The 22,532-nt window shown below is 37.2% G+C and overlaps 1 protein-coding gene across 3 annotated transcripts in view; it reads left to right on the forward strand.

The window, feature by feature from the left end:
- The window catches only part of NKAIN2 (sodium/potassium transporting ATPase interacting 2), a 1,036,186-nt gene that overhangs the window by 85,102 nt on the left and 928,552 nt on the right, over positions 1 to 22,532 (forward strand). The window lies entirely within an intron of this gene.

Genomic DNA, 22,532 nt, shown 5'->3' on the forward strand with positions numbered 1-22,532 from the left:
GAAAATAACAGGGCACAGTGGGAGATCATTAAAATGAATCCTCTTGCTTGGTTGAGGCAATGTATTGGAATGCAGATCTTACCGATTTACTGCAAATATCTGTATGAAAGTGAGCCCATATATTAAAATCTGTGTATTATAGAAGTCAGAATACAAGCTTGTTTGATATAGTTTTGATGAACAACTAAGCTAATTAGACTATTTTGTAGTTAGTGGGTCATCTTTAGATTTCTTTCAAGCATTACAAACAAATTCATTAATTAATGACATTAACTATTTTACGTCCCTAATGGGCACTTAGAAGAAGAATTGGCAGTTCAGTACTTTGCCTCTAAGCTGCTTGTGATGATGAGGCTGTATTTGTGACATCTAGTGGAAATAGATTATCCAGTCACGAGGTCTACACTCAGATATGACATGCTATTGTTCTTCATGGTTAAGAGGCATACTTTTTCCAGCTTTCACTTTATTGCGTGACTTATTCACATAGTTTCTTTACAGTAACACTGTTTTAGCACACTTATCTTTACATATTGCAGCCATTTTCAACAATAAAACCAGATGGAAAAATCAGGGATGATTGGTGGCAAGGTGTAATCAAAGTGTATTAAATCTAGAGCAGGTCGAACTGTGTCCTTTTCTATGTACCTTCAATTCTTGGTACCTTCAGTTCGTGCACACCCAGTTTTTTGGCACCCTGTTGCTCATGCTCTCAACCATTGTAAATATATTGAAGGTGAAAAGCTCTAAATTATAGAATTTTAGAGGAAGATGAGATCTTACCAAAGATCTTCTATTTTCCTAATGAGAAATCAGAAGTCCAGAAAATTTATGGAAATTGCCTAAGGTCAGATGTAGTTAGTGACAAAATTAGAATTAGACTTTTGTTCTGTTGCCCTATTATCTATCATTTCCTTCTGCTTTGAGAGACTGCAGATGAATCCTTTCAATAGAATGGTGATTAAGACCATGAGCTGGGGAGCCTTATTTTCTTGGTTCACATTAGAGTCCTATTCCTTACTAGCTCTGTTGCTGTTCATCAGTTTGTTTGTACAATGATGATGAGAATACTACTCGTATTGGTAATTGTGAAGATTAAATGACCTAATATTTGTAAAGTGTATAAAATAGTGCCTGGGATAAATTAAATGCTCTATATAAATATAAATATCTGGAGTAAATTAAATGCTCTTTATAAATATAAATATCTAGAGTAAAAACAATCTAGACAAAGGGGACACATTATCCCTTATGTTTAGAATGTTGTTTTTAATATTGCAGCCAAAATGTGCTTTAATAATACTAATTTAATATAAAGGAAACATAGACACCATATCACATGAGTTCTAAAGATTAATGGAAGTCATATGTGATATCTTTGGTTAATATCTTCAGGTCTTACATTTTCAAACACACCCTTCACTTTCCTATTGCTTAGAATGCTTTTTACTTGGGCCTTTTTTGAATTGATGGTTTTTAAAATGCACTTTTAGATAACAAAGATAACATTTTAAGTCTTAGCAAATGTACAGAGGGACCATAAGGGAGAAAATACTGAGCTATGTCTAAAACTTAATAATTCTTAAGTTTTATGTCTTATAAATCAGCCTCTGTTAATATTGTATTTTTGGTCTTTTGTCTTTCGCCACAATAATCCCTGAATATTGTCATTCTACAAACAATATCAAATCAATATTAAAGTTCCTATAGAATATCTTAAATTTAAGAATGTATTCCTTTGTTCGCATTTTTTTAAAAAGCAAGTGGTCTTTGTTTTCTTTGGTTTTAGTACTACATTTCTACCTAGTCAGAGGCCAAATAATCCCTATATATTTATTCCTTTCAAATGACCTCCATTTGCTGAGAATATTTTAGGGGTAAGTTTTAACTGTTTCTCTTAGGGACTGTCCATACTTGAGAAAAACAGCCTGAGGCTTAACATTTTCTGTGTATGTTTGAAATGGCAACTGCACAGTCATGCAGGCTTCATTCTTGAGCTATTTTCAGCTCTGGCTGCTTTTAAAACCAAGTGGAGAGTGAAGCAGCAGCTACAGCAGGGCGAGCTGTATCATGCACTTTCAAGTGTAGACCTAGCCTTAAAGAACTATCTACTGAATGGCATTGAAAGGATAAGACCCAGAAGAGATATTATTTTCTCTATTTTAATGCTTTCTGAGTGCCTTGAAAGTGATGCTTGACCTGTGTATCATAAATCCAAATCAGAACATTTTAGAAGAGTCATTTATATCTCAGCTTTTCATGCTTCCATTGCAGCCCATGATAGTGCATTTCATCATATTATTAGTTAGACTAAGTGCTTCCTAGGGGGCATTGTGACTTGACATAGGTGGAGCTGGTTGATCTGAATGGCATATTCTAAGTGAGATGTCCTGCTTAAGTCACTAAGAATGGTTTCGGGGAGGCCATTATATTTTGCCCTTTTCTACCCCAGAATGACCTGAAATGACAGCTGGGTTCATTCTGCTGACAGTGAACCTCTTCCTCTGCCCAAACTTAGGTTTCTTAGAGGAAAGGAAAGAAGAATCAATTTTGCAACTCATTTGCTACTGGTGACATGACAGGCTGACTCCATGTGAATACACGATTCAGAGAATGTAAGAAAGAAGAGGAAAACAAGCATTTTGGGCCAGTGGGGAAATAGTATCACCCTACATTTTAAATGAGTGTCCAACTTACCTCATATAAAAGAGACTCAGAAAAGGTTTATTTCAGGCCTTTCGTTGAAGTAATAGTTTACACAAAGGAGAACATGGTTAAATAAAGCACTGATTGAGTCACTGAGTTTTGAGTAAGCTTATAGCTACTCAAGAAATTTGGGGTGTTATTAGAAGTTAGGGAGCATATGATTCATACCTTCTCACTTTCATGTTTTCTTCACCTGTCTTAAGAGTCTCTGTTTCTTCCTTGAATTTAAAAGTAAAACCAGAACATTTAATCAGTAGTCGAAATATTTTAATTTTCTCTTAATTTGGGAGTTGGTTTTTAACTTTTTAGTCATTTGTAAGCCACAATGATGGCATAAGATGACATAATTTGTATGTAAGGATTGCCACTCATCTACATGTGTTCAGTGAGAAAGACCTACCATTCATCTTTGGTTCACCTCATTTTCTTGTTCATATTTGAAGTCCCCTGCAATGGTCACAGGGGATGAATTAGGATGCTTTTGTTATCTCACACTGGCTTAAAAAATAGAGCAGTTTATTACCTCATGTAAAAAGACATCCACTGGTGGAGTAGACTCCTTGGCTGGATGATTTTGCATTCATTATAGCATCAAAGATTCTGATTTTTCCCCCCTTTCTTCCCTGTCATCTTTGGAGTTTAAGTCTTGTCCTCAGGCTCCTTCCTCTTTTGGTTATAAGACTACTCAAGCAGAAAACTAGGACAGCTCGTTCTCTATTTATAGTAGGGGAGGATGAAGTGGAAGGAAAAAAGGACATCTTTCAAGTCCTTAAACATCTTTCCTTTTGTCTGATTGACTCCATCCTGGACCAAAATCAGTAATGGGGAATACTGTGAGCCAATTTGCTAAGTAGCATCACCACCTAGAACTGGTGATGCAATTGATAACAAAATGAAATGGGTTCTTTAGAAAAGAAGAAAGAAGAAATGCATGTTGGGTAAGCAGCCATCAGTGTTTATTTCAATCCGAGGCCTTATGTAAAAAATAGTACAAACCACTTTATATCCATTAGAATGGCTATTATTAACAAAACAAAACAAAAATACAACAAACCCAGAAAGTATCAAGTGTGGGCTAGCATGGGGAGAAATTGGAACACTCATGCATTGCTGATGGGAATATGAAGGCGATAGTTACTATGGAAAGCAGTTTGGCAGTTTCTCAAACAGTTAAACATAGAATTACCATGTGATCCAGCAATTCCCCTTCTAGATATATACTTATAAGAATTGAAAACAGGGACTCAAACAAATACCTATATACCAATGTTCATAGTAGGTAAAATAGCTACTCACAATAGCTAAATTTTGGGAACAGCCCCAGTTGCCATCAACAGATGATGGATGGACAAACAAAATGTGGTGCATGCATACAATGGGATGCCATTTAACCCTAAAAAGGAATGAAATTTTCTTACATGCTACGACATGGATGAACCTTGAAAACATTTGCCAAGTGAAAAAATCCAGACACAGAAGGACAAATGTATGATTTCACTTTATAGAGTGACTAGAATAGGCAAATTAAAGTGTTACCAGAGACTGTGGGGTTGGGCAAATTGAGAGTTGTTTAATGGGTACGGAGTTTCTGCTGGAGATCATGAAAAAGTTCAGGAAATATTGGGGATGATGATACAACACTGTGAATGTACTTATTGCTATTAAAGTGTAAACATGAATGGTTAAGATGGTATATCTTACGTCTATTTTACCACACACAAAAAGCAATGTAGAGCCAACTGGATATCATGTATTGGTAACATCAAGAGCTTGGAAATAAGATACAAGAATCAATAAATTAGTGTCTCTTCACTCTTTTTTTCCTTACTCCTGCATATCAAGGGAAAGTGGAACTGAATTTGGACTGTGGGTTGAATGCCGTTCAGCAATACTTAGTGCTCTGACTTCCAAAGACCAGTGCCCAAACATTGGTGCTTATTCTCCGTAGGAAACATGGTCTCTTTAGCTGTGTAAAGTTGTGATAAACCGACTGACTGCAGCCATCCTTTTAAAACAAAATGTAACCGCAATTATAAGCTTCAGCAATAAACAGAGGGCAAAATGAGCTACGTTGTTCTATGTGTTTCTAGTCTTCATATTTATTCTCAGATTTTCTCGTCAACAAACCAATAAGCTAAAGGTTGGAGTATAATGCCAAATTTCTATTTCTTGCTTTACTTTTTTTTGAAAGAAATAAAGAATAGATACTAAAATAGAGATGAAAATAGCCTTATTATTGGTTGTCAAGCACTTTCTCCATGAAGCAGGGCTCTGATAAACTACATGAAAGAGTGAGGCTCATACCTAAAACCTAGTTATACTTTTATCTCCTTTGGAGCAGATCTGTGGATGAGGCCAGTGTTTCAGGACAAATTTAATCAGTCTCACATATTCAGTCTCAGAGAACCTGGAAGAGAGAGAAAATGGTGTTTTTTATTTTCTCAGAGAAAGAGAAAATGGGGAGGTCCTCCCCAGGTGTGCCTAAAAGTAAAAGAAAGTGAGGGCTCCATTACACCTGAACACAGGCAGGTCAAACTGCATTACATACTTGGCCCCAGCCACAAATGTGCAGTGCCCTTTAACACATGAATCTGGTTCATCTGCTAACAAGACATGATTCAATGACTGTACTGGTCCATTCTCATGCTGCTGTGAAGAAATACGCAAGACTGGGTAATTTATAAAGAAAAGAGGTTTAATTGACTCAGTTCCACATGTCTGGGGAGGCCTCAGGGAAATTACAATCATGGCGGAAGGCACCTCTTCACAGGGCAGCAGGAGAGAGAATGAGTGCAAGCAGGGGAAATGCCACATGCCTATAAAAACATCAGCTCTCGTGAGACTCACTGTCATGAGAACAGCATGGGGGAAACCACCCCCATGATCCAATTACCTCCACCTAGTCCCACCCTTGACACCTGGGGATTATTATAATCCAAATGAGATTTGGGTGGGGACATAGAGCCAAACCATATCAATGACTATCAGGTTTTCTGCAATCAGATTAGCTGCTCCTCCTTCCTTAGGGAGGAAGGAACATACTTTTTAAATATTCATTGAGTGGGGATGGAAACAAATGTAGATTTGTATCTAACAGTTAAATGCATACTTTGTGGGAAGTGGTCATACAGACTAGCATGTACAGATGCTAGTCAGTCTGGTGAGGGGGCTCTCCACCTCAGTCTGTATTCTTGTTCGGCACTGTCCTAAGGGTGATGGTCAGATGCCATATACCTCAAATTTCTTGCCTTGGTATTGATTGAGCTCAATCATCAAGTATTTCTTTCTGAAATAAAGTTGGGCAACAAGCAGAAGGTAAAATAAACTGAAATTCTGTGATGCTAAATAGAAAATAACTAAATGAATTTTAAACCTTTCTGTTGGATATAGGACATTCTTGCCTCTGTTTTCAAATAATTGGTATATAAAATTTTTAGCTCTTATTGCTCTTTCACTGAAGCTCATTAATATAGTATGATGACTTGCTCCATGAAGTTCTGTCAGTTCATACTTCTTTTTCCTTGTTGTGTTGAAAACTCAAAGGAATGTATAATATTATAGAATATATATATTTTTTAAGACCAGGTCTCACCCTGTCACCTAGGTTGGAGTGCAGTGGTGCGATCATATTTCACTGTAGCCTTGAATTGCTGGACTCACAACATCCTCCTGTCTCAGCCTCCCAAGTAGCTAGGACTGCAGGTTCTCGCCACTGTGCCTGGCTAATTAAAAAAAAAAATTCTCTTTTAGAGATAGGGTCTTGCTACCTTGCCCAGGCTGGTCTAGAACTTATGGCCTCAAGCAATCCTTCATCCTTGCCCTCCTATAATGGTAGGATTAAAGTCTTGAGCCACTACACCTAGCCTAATACAGAATCTTAAAGCTCTAAAAGATAACAACTCTCTGGTCTTGTTGATCCACTCATTTTAAAGGATTAGGCCATTGAGGCAATTGATGCCTGCAGCTTGTAAGTGACATGTCCAGTGTCCTGTGGCTATATAGTGGTAGAGCAAAGCTCAGGGCTTAGGTTATTTGTCCTTTTAAATTAGAATTTATTTAAATGTTCAAATAAAAGGCAGCTATGAAACCTTAAAAGTACAGATCTATAATGTGAAAAGATCACCCCCAACCTTTGGCTCTCATGCCCATGTTATGCCTGTAAGATGTCTGGCAGGGATTATTCCAGGGGGAGGAGGCCTATTTGGCCAGGGCCTCAGTTCACAGAAGGCCCAGTATCTTAAATTTAGACTTTTGAGCTTCTCTCTATAGGAGGTTCCTTAGTCCCAGGGATTAACTGATGGATTTAGAGAAGACTTAGAGAAGAATTTAGGTTGATTTACCCTAAAATTTTAAACTCAAGTTTCTTCTGAATTTTATAATTTTGTTTGGGTACTACATGTCCTGTTGTTTTTAAATTAAAAGTGTTAATGTGTTTAAATGTAGACATATAACATTTATTTACATTTTTAAACCTCTGGCATTTTTTTTCAGTTTTTTTATATTTCAGGTGTCTCAAAAATGGACAGTGCTGGGATATATCTTGAGCCCTGAGCTGTCCTGTTCATGGCTGGTGACTGCAAAGCCTGCTTGGCCAGGCAGAAGCTGTTCATTGTGGGTCAGCAAGTGCCACTGTTTGATAGCTCTCATTGTTGGAAATTTCAGCTGTTCAGATCTTAGCCTTCTGAATCCTTATAGGCTTTTGGAATTACTCGAGACTCAAGAATAACTCAACAAAACCTAGAAACCATTATGTTGATAGAGAAACAGAGGAAACAAATGGCAGAGAAGAGCACAGATTGTGAAGGTTAGAGAAGGTGTACTGGATGGGGCATAGATTAGCTGTCGATGTTTTTAAAGGATCTGTAAAACCTGAGAAGCATTCAAGGAAGGAGATGAGGTAGAAGCTACCAGAAAAAGCAAAGCAGAGGGAAAAAAAGGAAGAGTGGGCAAGGAAGAGCACCAGTCATGGAGAAAGAGAATGAGTGAGAGGGACAGCTCTCGGGGGACTTTCCAGGAGATGAAACCGAGAATCTTGGATCGTTAGTCATTTATATCCCAGGATTCTCTAAAGGAAACTCATGTCTCTACAATGAGTATGTGAATATGGGGAAGGGGCAGGGGATAAAGGAGGAGACTCCCCTGAACTCAACCTCTAAGGGCAATCAAAAGCCATGGCAACCGTAGCAGCTCAGCACACTACACAAGGGGAATTTGGCTATGTTTTGATACCATTATAATATATCAGTCAGGCTAAATTGATTGAAAGAAAAGATCCTCTCAAGTTACCTCGGGAAAAAGAGGTATTTTAAAGAAATACAGACCGGAAGTGGATCTATAGCGCCCTAGAGGCTCAAGGCATCTATAGAGATTGATGGGTTTCTCTTGCCCCAGTTCCTTCTCCTCCCCTACACCCCTCCTTTTTTTTTCCCTTTCCTGCCCCTCTGTCCTACTGTTGTGCTGCCTCTTCCTTCTTACACTCTCCTTCCCTTTCTTCTCTCTTTCCTCAGTTCTCTCTCTTTCTTTCTCTGTCTCTCTCTCACACAGACACACATGCACACACACACAAACACACGCATATACACACAGCAACAGCAGCAGCAGCAGCAGCAGCAGCTCTGCTTGTGGTTCTCTTTGCCCATAGATTTCATTGTTTTTTTACTGCCAGCTGACTACATCCTCCTTCTCTCCATATCTTTTTGGGTCCCTCCAAATTTTGGATTACACATGGCATTATTTCACCACTAGATTACTACTGACTGGCATAGTTTCTTGTTTGTTCCCTTGATATATTTTGAAAACAAAGAATCCAGCTGGCTTAGCTTACTCTTTCAGGTCTACCTGTAAGGTACATCCTGTGCTATGAATCAGCTGTCCATCCATCTAGTGCTGATTCTTGGTCTGCTTACCTAGGGTCAGGGTAGGGTCACAGGAACATGAAATGTGGATGCTTAGACAAAGAAGACTGTAACTAGGGTGGGGAGTTAGCCAGAAGAGATCCTTTGACAGCTCTAATGCAAACGTAAGTTTAAAAGTATTATGACATAGTAGATGCAAATGCAGTGAACAGAGCTGTGTTGTAGAATATGGTGTGGTACAACACAGATTCCAGACTTCATTTATAAAAGATAAGGCCATATGCATAAGAAAGTTATGTTAGCTATAAGAGAACAAACAAACATTGGACTTGAGAGGTTGATGAATCACTATAACATTCGTTCATCTCCCTTATATGATATCAAATATTAGAAAGGCAGCTGTTCACAATTTTTTTGTGTGTGCCTGGTAAATCATCTCAAGCTGCTGCGGATTCAGTATCATGCATATGACAAAATTAGGCAAGTCAACTGTGTGTTACATGAGTGGTTCATTTCGCCTGATGTTCTATTACATTTGCAGCTGCATCTGCATCTCAGACACGTAACATTAACTGATGTTCATAATGATAACCCTGAGTCATTAAGGAAATGTTGTATTATGTCTGGTACAGTACACTTGAGAAGTAAAGAGATGAAATGGAGAAAGAACTGAGACTTACTGAATGCTTGCTGTATTGCAGATACTGAGAGAGATGAGCTACTTATGTTACTGCCTTTAAGCAACAGAATCCTGTGACATAGGTACAGTTACCTTCATTTTACAACTGAGAAAAAAACATGTTCAGATAAGGATATTTTCCAGATTTGAATTAGGAATCCAAATCCATCTTATTCTAGAATTTTTGCTCTCCCTTTATGTCACCAACCTGTTTAATTTTTTTAAAAGACATAATCAAGTCAGTATTTAAATGAGATAGCCTTAGGTAGTCAGTGTTAGCTAGTCAAAGACTCAAACTCGAAATATTCACAAAAGAAAGAAGAGAACTAATATTTGAGCACATGACCATTCATGATGATTTATTCCCTGTGAGCTATGTATTATTATCCCCAAGTTATGAGTTAAGGAAATTCATTAAGGCAAAGTGACTTGTCCAAGGTTGCTCATTGAGAGAGATGTGGCTTTAATGTGTTTTTGTTTGTTTGTTTGTTTTGCAGTCTTCTTTTGTCAATCCACTGTGTAAATATTAGTTTTCTTAAGTCAGTCCTGAGCTCCCTCATTTTCTTCTCCTTCAGTTTCCTTTTTTAGGGTAGTTTCAGATGTAATGATTCTGAAATTTATAACTTTAGATCCCACCTTGCTCAAGTTCCCTACATAACTTAGTTTTTTCATATACCATGAAACACTGAAACTCAAAAGATATAATTTTTTCATTTCAACAGTCTCCAAGTATACCTGCAACCCCACATTTCTTGTCTAAGTGAATGACCCCAATTACCCAAGCAAGAAATCTATGTATCATCCTACTTGACCCAGTAGGTGCTGACTGGCCACCTCCTGTTGTCCTTGATATGAATCTCTTTCTTCCTCTTCCTCTACCACTTCTCTAATTTAAGCCAGTCCTAAACAATTGCAGTAGCTATATCAGTCTGCATTTCTCAATGCCATCAGAGTGAACTTCCTATTGAATAATTGTAATCATATCACTTCCTTGCTCTTAGTTCTTCAGTGATCCCCATAGCCAAAAGCAAAGCATCCATACTGCTTTGCACAGTAGTACTCATAACCCTTCATGACCTGGTCTCTGTTTGCTACTTATTCCCACCTTCATGGTGATATAGCAATTTTGACATACTTATGGCTCCCTGGACACACCGAACACTGTCAAAGTTTTCTAACTTTGCCTATGTTTCCTTCACTTGCTGGTTCACCACACTATTCATCAAGCATCCTCTCAAATGCTTTTTGTTTATTAAGTCTTTCCATCTGTTTTTCAGGGCTGCTATGACTCTTTATTCGCACTTCAAATACAGCAGGTGTCTTAGTGTACTGTAATCACACATGGATTTTTGCTCCTTGGACTGATAACACTGGGATGAGATGCAGTGTGCACTGGGATGGATATACTGCCCTTTGTGGCTGGCGTGCTTTCTGATTAATTATGTATCTGTTATGAGTGGTTGGTGTTTATGGCAAGCAGTTGTTCAATATCTTGAATATCATCTCCAGCTTACTACCAAGCAATGTCTGGCATAGAGAAGGTGCTCATAAATACCTGTTGATTCTTGAATTATGAATGAATTAATGCCTGAGTTATGGCTGGCTTCAACTTACCCTCTTTCCTTCACTGCCTCTGGCTGTACTACACTGAGCCGGTTGGGTTTCTGTGACATATCTACCTGGGCTGGTTCTGCAATGTAGCAAAACAAAGAATAAATGTATTTCTTGAAGAGTTTTCACATATGTGCAGGAAGTTTGCATGTCCCATTGAGGCTTCATTCCTAACAAACAAAATATCCTCACTTTCATCAATGATTTTCAGAGACTTCTTACTCCTCATAGATGTCCTCTAATCATACAAATTTCTACTTACAGCACAAGAATGAGAAGTAAGAAGAATAATCCAGATATGATCTCATCATTGCAGGATGAATTATGATGATTGGATCCTGTGAGTTGGAAGGCCACTGGCGGACACTGATATAGGCTTAATTACATGGACTTCCTTCACAGCCATATCATCTTGAGCTTGTGCTCACTGGAAGTCCAGGATTTTACTTTACTTTTTCCACATGAGCTGCCATCACATCAGATATGTCCTGGCCCATTAAAAAAATAAATTTGTACTTCTGATTATCTCATTCTGTATACCCCTTTGCCCCTCATCCTGGTTTAGGATTTTCTGTAGTTTGACAATTGTGCTTTTGACATCTTTCTTACAAATTATGGATGAAAATACATAAGCAGCAGAGCAAATTTCAGAATCCCATGTTACACCACTTTTCCTCCAGCTTCAGACTGATTCATTAATCAACATTGTTTGCGTGCAAAATGTCCAGATATCGATTCCTGGCTCCAGGGTTTTTTTTTTTTTTATTTCCTTCTGTCTAATTCCCTGCTTTGTCCACAAGATATAATTAGAAACCTGAATGGCTCACTTAAATTAATGAGTGCCCGGCCTGTATAGTTTATTTAATCTATTAATTTCCAGCCCTTATTGGGAAGTCATCATCATCATCACTGTCATAATTCATCTGTTGAAATCAATTTACCAAAGTAAATTCCTGTCTTTGGGATTAGCTGGACCCCAGTCCTATGTCTGAGCGACTTTTAACTTAGACTCACCTCCAGTACCATGGCCTGGAAGGGCCAGGTTCTCCCCAGGCTTTATCCTGAGTCCTAGGGCTTCCCCTGTTAGCCTCTCTGCCTCTGTCTTCTCTCAGCTGCCTTCATAACCTCTGCCACAAACTGAAGACTTTTTTCTGGTGAAAACCATTCAGACTAAGCCTTCTGTGAGTTTTTCAGGTCCTGTAAAGATGGATGTGCACAGAGGTGGGTCAAATCACTTATTGTATAGACTTCTGTCTCTTTGTTGGCTCTTTAAGGGACTTTAGGCCGTATGAATAAATCTGTATCTGTATGATAGGTATTGATCTCATTTTGCATATAATGTTACTAAACTGAAGCTTAGGCAGATAAATTGGCTTTGGCCAGGATCTATGACTACTGAGCTATGAGGGTGAAATTTTAATACAGGTTTAAGACTCAGAGGCTCACACTTGAGCCATTAAATTAACTCATCCTGTTATCTTGTGAGCACAGATTTCCTTCCTTCCTTCCCTCTTTTCTTCCTCTATATTCCCTTCATTTTCTTTCCTTTTCTTTTTTCTCACCTTATCTCCTGTCTTCCTTCTCTCTTTCTCCCTAACCTCATCCTCCCTCGATATTTTTTTCTTTTTAGAATTCTTGATCACAGTAGAGTTCTTTCAGTCCCATGGGATGCCATTTATTTTAACCTAGGATTGATAATTTACCTCACAAGCCAACTTGGATTTGTCCAGAAAACTAGTCCTTTTATTTTACTTATAGCAGATATAATCTTCATCCACCTCATCCACTGGTAAATGGAAGGAAAAACACTACCTACAGGTCAAATTGGATCTCAAGTTTAGTCTATCTGTTGATGTAAGCAGCCCCTTCTGAAATGACAGGCTCTCAGATAGCTTTCTCTTTTCTTGCTTCTCTCCCTCAAGGGTGACCTGGTCCAGGAGAGGTGGGGATTGTGACTTATGTGTCTTTACACTGGGAGTGGGGGTCTGCTGGTCTTAGGCAGGCCCTTGTTCGGCATATACCTGTTGAACACACACACACAGGGTGCAGCCCTAGCCTTTCTGGGGTCACCTGATCCCTTCAGTATGAGTCCTGGGCTGGGGACACTGTCAGCTTGGAATTTGCACTTCACTAGAACTGAGCCGAGCACGGGAGTGTCAGCCAGGCATCTCTCTCTGACCCTGATGCTCCACCTGCTTAGCGAGGCTGGGCTTACCTGTTGGCCTGGAGCCCTCAACCCAATGGTCCCTCTCACAGTGCTAGGTGTCATGTATAGGAAAGAGGCCCCTGGCCTAGGTTCACCTGTTGTATACCAAAGCCCTTATATTAGAAATCAGAACATATGTTCTCTCACCTTTTTTTCATATACCTTCCAATAAATCTTACACAATGAAAAATGGGAGCGCGGTGGCTCATGCCTGTAATCCCAGCACTTTGGGAGGCTGAGGTGGGTGGATCATGAGGTCAGGAGATCGAGACCATCCTGGCTAACATGGTGAAACCCCGTCTCTACTAAAAATACAAAAAATATTAGCTGGGCACGGTGGCACATGCCTGTAGTCCCAGCTACTTGGGAGGCTGAGGTCGGACAATCGCTTCAACTCGGGAGGTGGAGGTTGCAGTGAGACAAGATCATGCCACTGCAATCCAGCCTGGCAACAGAGCAAGACTCTGTCTCAAAAAATGATAACAATAAAAGAAAAAAGAAAAATGGGCAAGGTTTTCTTACTGGCTCCAGATTAGTTTTTGTGTGTGTGTGTGGCTTCAGACAAACATTAATGGTAGAAAGGGATATTTTCCTACAATCTGGTTAACCCCCCGAGCTGGCGTCTTCAAGCTTAGTTTTTGACATGCAAAAGGAGGCAATGAAGAAATTTGCAGAGTAGTTTCTCTAGAGATTGACTTTAAAAGCTTTTGGCTTGTTGTCTAATCATATTCTTATGTCAGAAACTGACCCTTTCTTCAGCTTTTCTCTTTGCAGGACACCTAAAACAAATCTTAATCAGTTCCTTGGGAGATGGCTACCTCAGAGTGGTTAGGATCAGCAAAAGAAGATTAAAAATATTTAAAATAGCCCCCTTAAGTAAAAGATGGGATATATTTACAATGTTTACTTTTGCATTTGATTTAACTTGAGATTTTCTTTGAGAAGATGGAAGGAATAAAGAGCAGTTGAGATGTTACACTTTTGATTTTTCAATGCATATCATTCCATCGTCCTCCGACCCATGTCTTCAGCCTATCGCGTCCTTGGTTGTCTTCTTCTAAAAGTTGTCTTTTGTGTTGATATTATTGTCCTTAGTATTTTTAAATAAGTCTTAGTTCACTTTGAACTATAATCTCCATAGAAGAACCACCAGCTTCTAATTTTATTTGTTTATTCTTTGTTTTGTACTCCTGTCCCTTTCTTGGCCATATTTTCATACTAGGTGTTTTTAGAAAGCAGCCAGTGAAGTAGCACTGTTTCTGTTTGTTGTTATTCTTGTTTTAATGATATCATTTTTTTCCCTTTAGGATTATTTTTAATTAAATATTTATATTTGAGGTCTTAGAAACACTTCACTATGTTTGTCTTAGAGCCTCAATGGCAGGATCCAGTTTAATATTTCTTGATGTTTTTGAAATACTTCATAAATTCCAGAATAAGTGACTCGGTGTACCAAGCGTTTCCTTTGCTTTTTGTTTGTTTCCCTCTAATTTCAACATGGAATGATATTATTATTCTAAGATTCCTGTCACTGCCACAAAAATGAAACAATGTTTCCTTATGGGTCAGAAGTAAATTTATGGTAGACATTTCCCTTCCCGCTCCCTGTACATATCAGTCATTTTTCTGCAAAGAAAGTGAAAATTTATTGCATGAGAAACTTTGAAACATCACACAGTTCTCTTGTGTGTGGTCATATTTTATGGCTTTGAGTGGGGACTTTTGTTCATTCCATATTATGAACAACAGACTGTTACTATAACTCGTCTAACACAAGAGTTTCCACAATAAAATTAATTGGAAATTTTAGAGAATTGAGAAAGTATAGCTTAAATTGATCTTTAGGTGCAATTTCTTCTTTACCCTGAGACATGAAGACTTTAAAATGAAGACTTTAAATAAGGAGGCTGATACTTATTTTTGTAGTATGGTGCCAGTTATGTAAAATAAAGTTTTGTTTTAATGGGTTGTTAGACAAATTTTAGCAAAATAAAAATAATGCAGAATAATTTGTCTCTATAGAAGCATAGCCTCAGATTTATGGTCTAGAAATCTAGGAGGGTGGCATGTAATTTAAATATTGAAGGATGTAACATCAAATGATATGTCAGGTACAAAAATGGCCTTGTAAAAAGATGACTTTATTAGGGGAGGAAGTAAGGCATTTAGTGAACATACTACATAGACTCACATTTGGGAATCGATATGACTACAGAAAACCACCTTACTTGGACTGGATGGATTTGATAGTGGAAATGAGTGGCCCGTGGGGATGGAAGTTTTTGTATTTATACAGGTTTATGCATCAGAAGTTGGCACTGTCTAAAACATCCAAAATAAAAAAGGCTAAAAAAGTTTCATTTTATTTTACTTTAAAACAAAAATTCCTACATCTAGTGTGATGTAGGTGGTACAGCTACTTCAGTATCTACATGTTGACATTAATAGTTGCATGACTATTTTCATATTAAATGTTATCCAGAAAGCATGACCCACCTAATATTGTTATTGAAACACCATTTCCAGTCATGCAATTAATCCTAATTAAACATTAGCACAAAATTTGGAAGATCAGAAAGTTGTTAGTACCATCTTGAATCTCATGATTGCAGAATTAATTTAACAACCCTGTTTGGGCATAATACATTCCAAAAAAAGATTTAAAGAAGCATCGATTTATTCAGAAGGGTTATATTTGCTTCATATGCATTCTTCAGTGGTATTCAGGAAACAGCTGTCAGATAAATTATAAAAATACATGATAAACAAAACCAACTCATCTTTTTAATTGATTTTAATCTAGCTTCATCTAGGCAGCATAATGCTCTTCACTAATAGTAGAGTGAATAATATGAATGCAATTACTTAGCAATTCACCATGACTTAAAAATATACAGAGCCTTAATCTATTACTAATATAGTGTAATGTCCAAAGCAGCAAATTATTGGTGGGAACTATTGAAGATCAGCTGGTAGTTAGTCATACTGCTTTGTTCAAATTTAATTTCAAGAAACAAAGAAGAAGACATGATTACTGGTAGTAACAGCAATGAATTATGGGAAACTACCACTGAATCATTTATTGATTGATAGTGAGTGAAAGTCATTATCCTCTGATGGCTGTTTGAACAGCTAATGTGAAACGATGCAGCTGATGTCTGTCATGAAACCTCTGCCATATTAGCTGTTTCCTAATTGTCGCTTTTCTTTTTTGCAGCAGAAATTGGAGCATGGGGGAAGAGCCGTGAATCTAAATTTGTTTTTTGTTGTTGTTGTTTTTTGCTGATGGAGAAAGTGCTTCTCGGTTTTAAATTCCTACTAAAATAAGAGGGAAGGAATTTTATTTAGTTACCTGAAGTAATGCTAGATATTAAATGATGAAGACCTTCAAGATTCCTCCATTTTATGGTATGCTTTATAATATTTCAACATCAAAAGTTAGCACAGCCTTTTCTATACAAGTAGATAGGAATGGCCCTGGGTGGTGTTACTATCTACCAGATAGAGCAAGAGAAAGTTGACTCTGGCAACTATCATTACCATTTTTTTCTCTCTTTTCCAAACTTAGCCCCCTTTTTTCTCCATAGCAATTGGCTAGAGCCCTCTTGAAGTCTGTATTGCCAGCCATAAGTTGTCAGGTGTACAGTAAGTTTTCAAGATAGGATTTGTAAGGTAGACCTAATTATCTTCTTATTTTGGGTATTGGGAATATGCAAAGGCTATGACCAAAATTTAATAATATTATTTGCCTAATTATTATTTAACTTGGTTAATAAACCCTGATTTAGTTACACTATCAATAGGATGAAAATCCTTGCCTTGAAAATTGGCAGTGGTTGTTTTTACCATTGAACTATACAAAGCTCTTCCAGTCTATTATATGCATTTTTTTTTTTTTTTTCTAAAGAAAACAAGAAATGATTGGCTGGGCATGGTGGCTCACACCTGTAATCACAGCACTTTGGGAGGCCAAGGCGGGCAGATCACCTGAGGTCGGGAGTTTGAGACCAGCCTGACCAACAGGAAGAAACCCTGTCTCTACTAAAAATACAAAAAATATTTAGCCGGGCGTCGTAGTACATGCCTGTAATCTCAGCTACTCGGTAGACTGAGGCAGGAGAATCGCTTAAACCTGGGAGGCGGAGGTTGTGGTAAGCCAAGATCGCACCACTGCACTCCAGCCTGGGCAACAAGAGTGAAACTCTGTCTAAAAAAAAAAAAAAAAAGAAAGAAAGAAAAAAGAAAGAAAAAAAGAAATGATCAATTAAGTGTGTCTGATTTAGGAACCGAATGTTGATAACTTGTTTTCAGATTCACTCCATAATGGAAGTCTATAAAAATGTCAACCAGTTATCAGGGCATAATGTCAGGTCATCTTTGTGTTCTTATCATCTTCAAACAGATCAGATGTCTATCATCTTCCTGCTTTGTGCACAGATCTGCGCCACTATCATAATCATAATATACTAGATTTACGTAATGGTCGTTTCCCAGGTTACCCTCTCAGACTTTTGCAATGTTCAGCCTTGCTTTAATGGTTTCTTACAATGCACAAGTACACTTAAATTGCAGCACTGGATGTTTTTCTCCAAAAGTGTTGTATATGGAAGGAGAAGGGGGTGAGAAAGATCCTGTAATAAAATAGTTAATAGGCTTTTCTCTCAATGAACATGTCCATGAACCTGATACATACTTATTTTGACATCTCAAAAATGATATTCTAAATGGCTTAACTTAGTTGTTGATTAGCAAGTCTCTATCTAAAATTTTCAGTCAAATATTTCTCTCCCTCACTTGGATGTAAGCCTAATTAGCTGAGCTGGGGGTGAGAAGGACAGAACGAGTTGGTGTGGGCAGCCTGATTTGAGTTCTTTTTGGATTGTGTGTTGTAAATCTTAATCCTCTGGGCTCAAATGACCAATATTATATTTTTCAGAAATCAATAATCATGAAATTAATCACTATTCATTTATAGGTGAATAATTACACACTGAAGAGGCTAATTACTATTCTATAATATTGAGAAAAACTAGAAAATGGAAAATTGCTAAGAAAATTTATCCATTCCTTTTGCAAAACAAAGTTGGGTTTTGTCAAGAATGTGAAAAGTCTGAAATTTTACCTTACTTTCAGGCTAACAATTTATTTAGCCTTCCACAGTTTCATGGCAGATGCTGGCAGAAGACATGATACTCCTGAATCAGAGACAAAGACTTCATTACAGCACAGCAAGCAAAACGAACTCCCTTATCCCTCCAAGTGCTTTGGAGTTGACATAGAGGGGCCTCAGTGGGTACTGTGCAATTAGTGGGTTTGCATCACAGCTGAGGAATCCTAAGTTTAGGAATCCTGAATGTTTTGTAAGGGATGACAAACAAATCTGCCTGAACTTTGCTCAGAAGAGAACCACTATCTTTATTATACTGGGCCATAAACAAAGCTGCCCCTACCGTCTGTTTCCATGGGAGACACTATCTCTATATTCCCAGCCTGTTTACTATCAAAAAATTATTGAAAAGAGTTCAGAACAAAAGCATAGTTAGTATCTTTGCTCTCAATATGTACAGAAATTTGAGAGACCTATAGAGGTCTAGTTCTAATGTACCTAATGTACACTGTGGACTGTGATAGCTTATGGGTAAAATGATGAAAGGACCGAAAAGCCTATTGATGAGCTTGCATAATGTATATATTTCTGACTCAGACAAAAAAAGAGAATATCTGGGAAACACTACCAATGGGGATGGAAGTGAACCAGTTTTACCAATAAAATCTTCTAAATAGTGTAACTACGACAGGAATCTCATTAGTCCTAGATTGAATTAATGCATGCTGTGATACATCAAGCTGAAAAGTACTATTAATCTTTGACTCTACATAAAATATGTATTTTGACATAATAGTGTTAGTTTAGTGTGTATGCCATATATATAAGTACCAGATTAAGATGGATTTTGGAGTTGTTTTGTGCCTTTTCAAGCAGTAATTTTTAAAAACAAATTCTTGATACATGTAGTTGTGATTTTCTTTTAACATTCTATGTTAAGATGAAAAATACTGGAATTAAAAACCCATTATGAGAAAGAGTAAGTTTGAATATTTCTCCATTATATAGTAATAAATGTTTGTAAAATTTTCCTTGATCTCATGTTTCCAGGTTACTATTTTAAAATTTGCATGCCCTTTGCATAATCCTTCATTGACTTTGGTAAATTATATCCTAGTGGAATTATCCACCTTCATTAGCACCACTTTCTTTCTTTCTTTCTTTCTTCTTCTTTTATTTTTTCTTTTTCCTTTTCAGACAGGGTCTTACTCTTTTCACAGGCTGGAGTACAGTGGTGCAATCATGGCTCACTGGCTCACTGCAATCTGGACTTCCTGGGCTCAGGTAATTCCCCCACCTCAGCCTCCTGAGTAGCTAGGACTACAGGCATGCGCCATCACATCCAGATAATTTTTTTCTAGTTTTTGTAGAGAGAGGTTTTCACCATGTTGCCCAGGCTGGTCCTGAACTCCTTGGCTCAAGCAATCTGCCTGCCTCAGCCTCCGAAAATGCTGGGATTACAGGCATGAGCCACCATGCCCAGCCTGTTAGTACCACTTTCTAAGCGCAAGATAAAAAGCTTATCTTTGCCTAAAATATCTTCATTACCATATTTCTTTAATAAGAACTTTATCATCCCCTGTAGTATCTGTCTGTGTTATATGAAGTTTTACAGTACAATTTCATATATGCCATTTGGTGGGTTACTATGCAAAATTTTATCTGATGATAAAGTTGTCCATCAAACTACTTTACCATAACATCTCATATATAAACATCATTCAGATTTGTTGGATGATGTATTATTCAGGTTAAATAAGCGTTCTAGTAAACTGGAAATTGTTAATACATACATACCACAACATTTACTATACATTTATAGCAAATTTTCAAATGACTCAAAGGCAAGTACTTTTTTAAGCTAAAGTTGCAATCAAGCTAGTTTGATCTTTCATTAATGCTAGTGGAGCTAGAGGCCTTCTATAGTATCTAATCTCCTATGAACAGTGGCAATTTCTAAATAGTTCTGAAGATGTAATATTTAACCAAATCTGCCCTTATCTGGGGTTTTATTTACTACTTGGTCTTTCCACTATTAGTATGGTTACTGTCATGTTTCACTTTTAAAAGCCTGAATACAAAATTCATAGGAAAAATATGCCAATTATTTCTATTTTGTGTTTTTTAGAGTGTCAAATGCAGTGAACCAAGTTTTCCTATGTATTTTTTCAGATAAATTTATTGAAAATAGTAAAATGTAATAAAAATATAAAATGTATCATTTTTAAAATGTGAAGTTCTTTTAGATCTAACATTTGATAGCTATAATAGACTTATCATAATATCATAAAACTAGAATACTTTAGTAATAATCCAGCCCACCATCTTTATTTTACAGTTGAGGAAATTGGGGCTCAGATAAGTTAACAGATGGACTCATGATTTCCCAGATTATTATGTAAATATCTGGGACTAGAACCCCAGTTTTCCATCTGTTAATTCGTTGCTCTTCCATAACCAAATTACTCTGAAACTAATATGACACTAATTTTAAGTTGTACCAACTTATATATCACTAAGAAATAAGAAAGACTTCTAATAAATTATGATAGTTTCATTAATGATAGCCTCTCACCCCCTACCGCTGCCCCAGCCCAATGCATGAATCCGTCCCCTCATTCCCTCATTGCTTTGAGACATTTTAAAATCTATTCTGAGAGTTTGGGCAAGACTTTCCCCCCTTCATCTTCACTGAGTTGCATGTCGGGAAATCCTTTTGCACAAATATCAGTAACAAAATACAACACAGCTACATATGTTTGTGGGTATCTTTCTTGTGTTTCATAGAACACTTTGTAGATTTGCATGAAAATCAGTAATTGTCATTCCTCCAATGAAGACTGTTTTACTCGGACCAAATTTGTGCCCTGTCTTTTGTTGCCATGTATTCATGTAAACAATATATTTATGTTTCAGTGATGAGAAGGTGTTTTAAGTGGCAATTAACATGTGTTGTAGCAACAATGTCCGTAGCTTAGTCAGGAGAAAGAGTTCGATTATCTATGTCCAAGAACAGGTAATTGCAACTTCATAATGAGTTTCCCTTGCATTTATCTTCACAGTCTTTGTAAGAAAATATCTTGCAAGAGACCTCTTGATTTCAGAGATGTTGACATTTAAAATAATAATAATAATAAAAATCTGAGTCTCAGAATTGGTGAAATATACCTCCTTAAGATTTGCTAGAAGTATGCTTCAGAATGTTTCTTGTTGAATAGTATTTTTACAGAATACTATGATTATTTACCTAAAAAGCCTCTTCAGCTCTTGCTAGCACATCCAAACAGAGAAATACATCTGGGACTCTTGATTGCATGCATATCCTATTCTATTTTTAAGCTTTTTCAAATCGAATAGGTTGCTTAGTAAATGCTCTTTAATACACATGTTCAAAATTCTAACTTTGTGTTTGATGGGATGCTCTTATATTACAAAACTTAGTTACCAGTAGTGAATGTCAAACATGACCATGAACTTCTAAAATTCAGAGTGGTTTATTCTTCACTAATTTTCAAAATTGAAATACATTTTAAAAGGACATGATTTCAAAATCATTAAACTCCTCAAAGGAGTTCCCACTTACGTACTGTTTATCTGACTCATGTAGTTGAATATTCAGTAATACAGAGTTTGATTAGCTTTTTTAAATTTTTTACTTTTTGGAAAAAAAATACCTTGGTTTGGAATATACTGAGTCTATACAGAGGACAGGAATTTAATTTCAAATAAATTTTCAGATTGCTTCTAGCTCCCCATGTCATAATTACTATTTTGACAGTTACGTCTCATAGACGTTTATTTTAATTGCATATGTTAGCAATTCATTTTGGCATGACACTCTCTACCATTGTTGTGTTGCCGAATTATGCTTACAGAAACTATGTCAGAAATTCAGCATGTGGAGAACAGTAATTAACCTGACTCATCAATTAGCTTTTGTGAATACAGATGTCCTATGAATATATTCCAGTCGTTTTTTTCTTTTTTAATTAAGTAAAATCTCACTACCCTGATTCTCTCCTCACCTTCTACTTCTAACCTATCTCTAAGTCTTCTTCACTTACCACCTGTATGTTTTGAATCTGTGCCCTATCTCTACCATCAATAGCCTGCACATATTAACATTGGCTCTCTTCCGTGTTTTGCCTATTTAGCCTCTGTCTCCCACACACACTCTTGTCCCCTCTAATTCATTCTCAACCTTGCAAGTAGAGGAATGTTTATAAAATTCAAGTCACGTCTTGCTGCACCCACCTGCTGGGTGTGTGGAATGATTCTGGGACTACTTCACAGGAAAAAACGAATATCCTTGAGAAGAGGCTACAAGGCTCTACACCATCAGTCCTGCCACCCTCTCTGAGTCTCGCC

This window comes from Nomascus leucogenys, chromosome 3 (genome assembly GCF_006542625.1).
Source record: "Nomascus leucogenys isolate Asia chromosome 3, Asia_NLE_v1, whole genome shotgun sequence".
Taxonomy (NCBI): Eukaryota; Metazoa; Chordata; class Mammalia; order Primates; family Hylobatidae; genus Nomascus; species Nomascus leucogenys.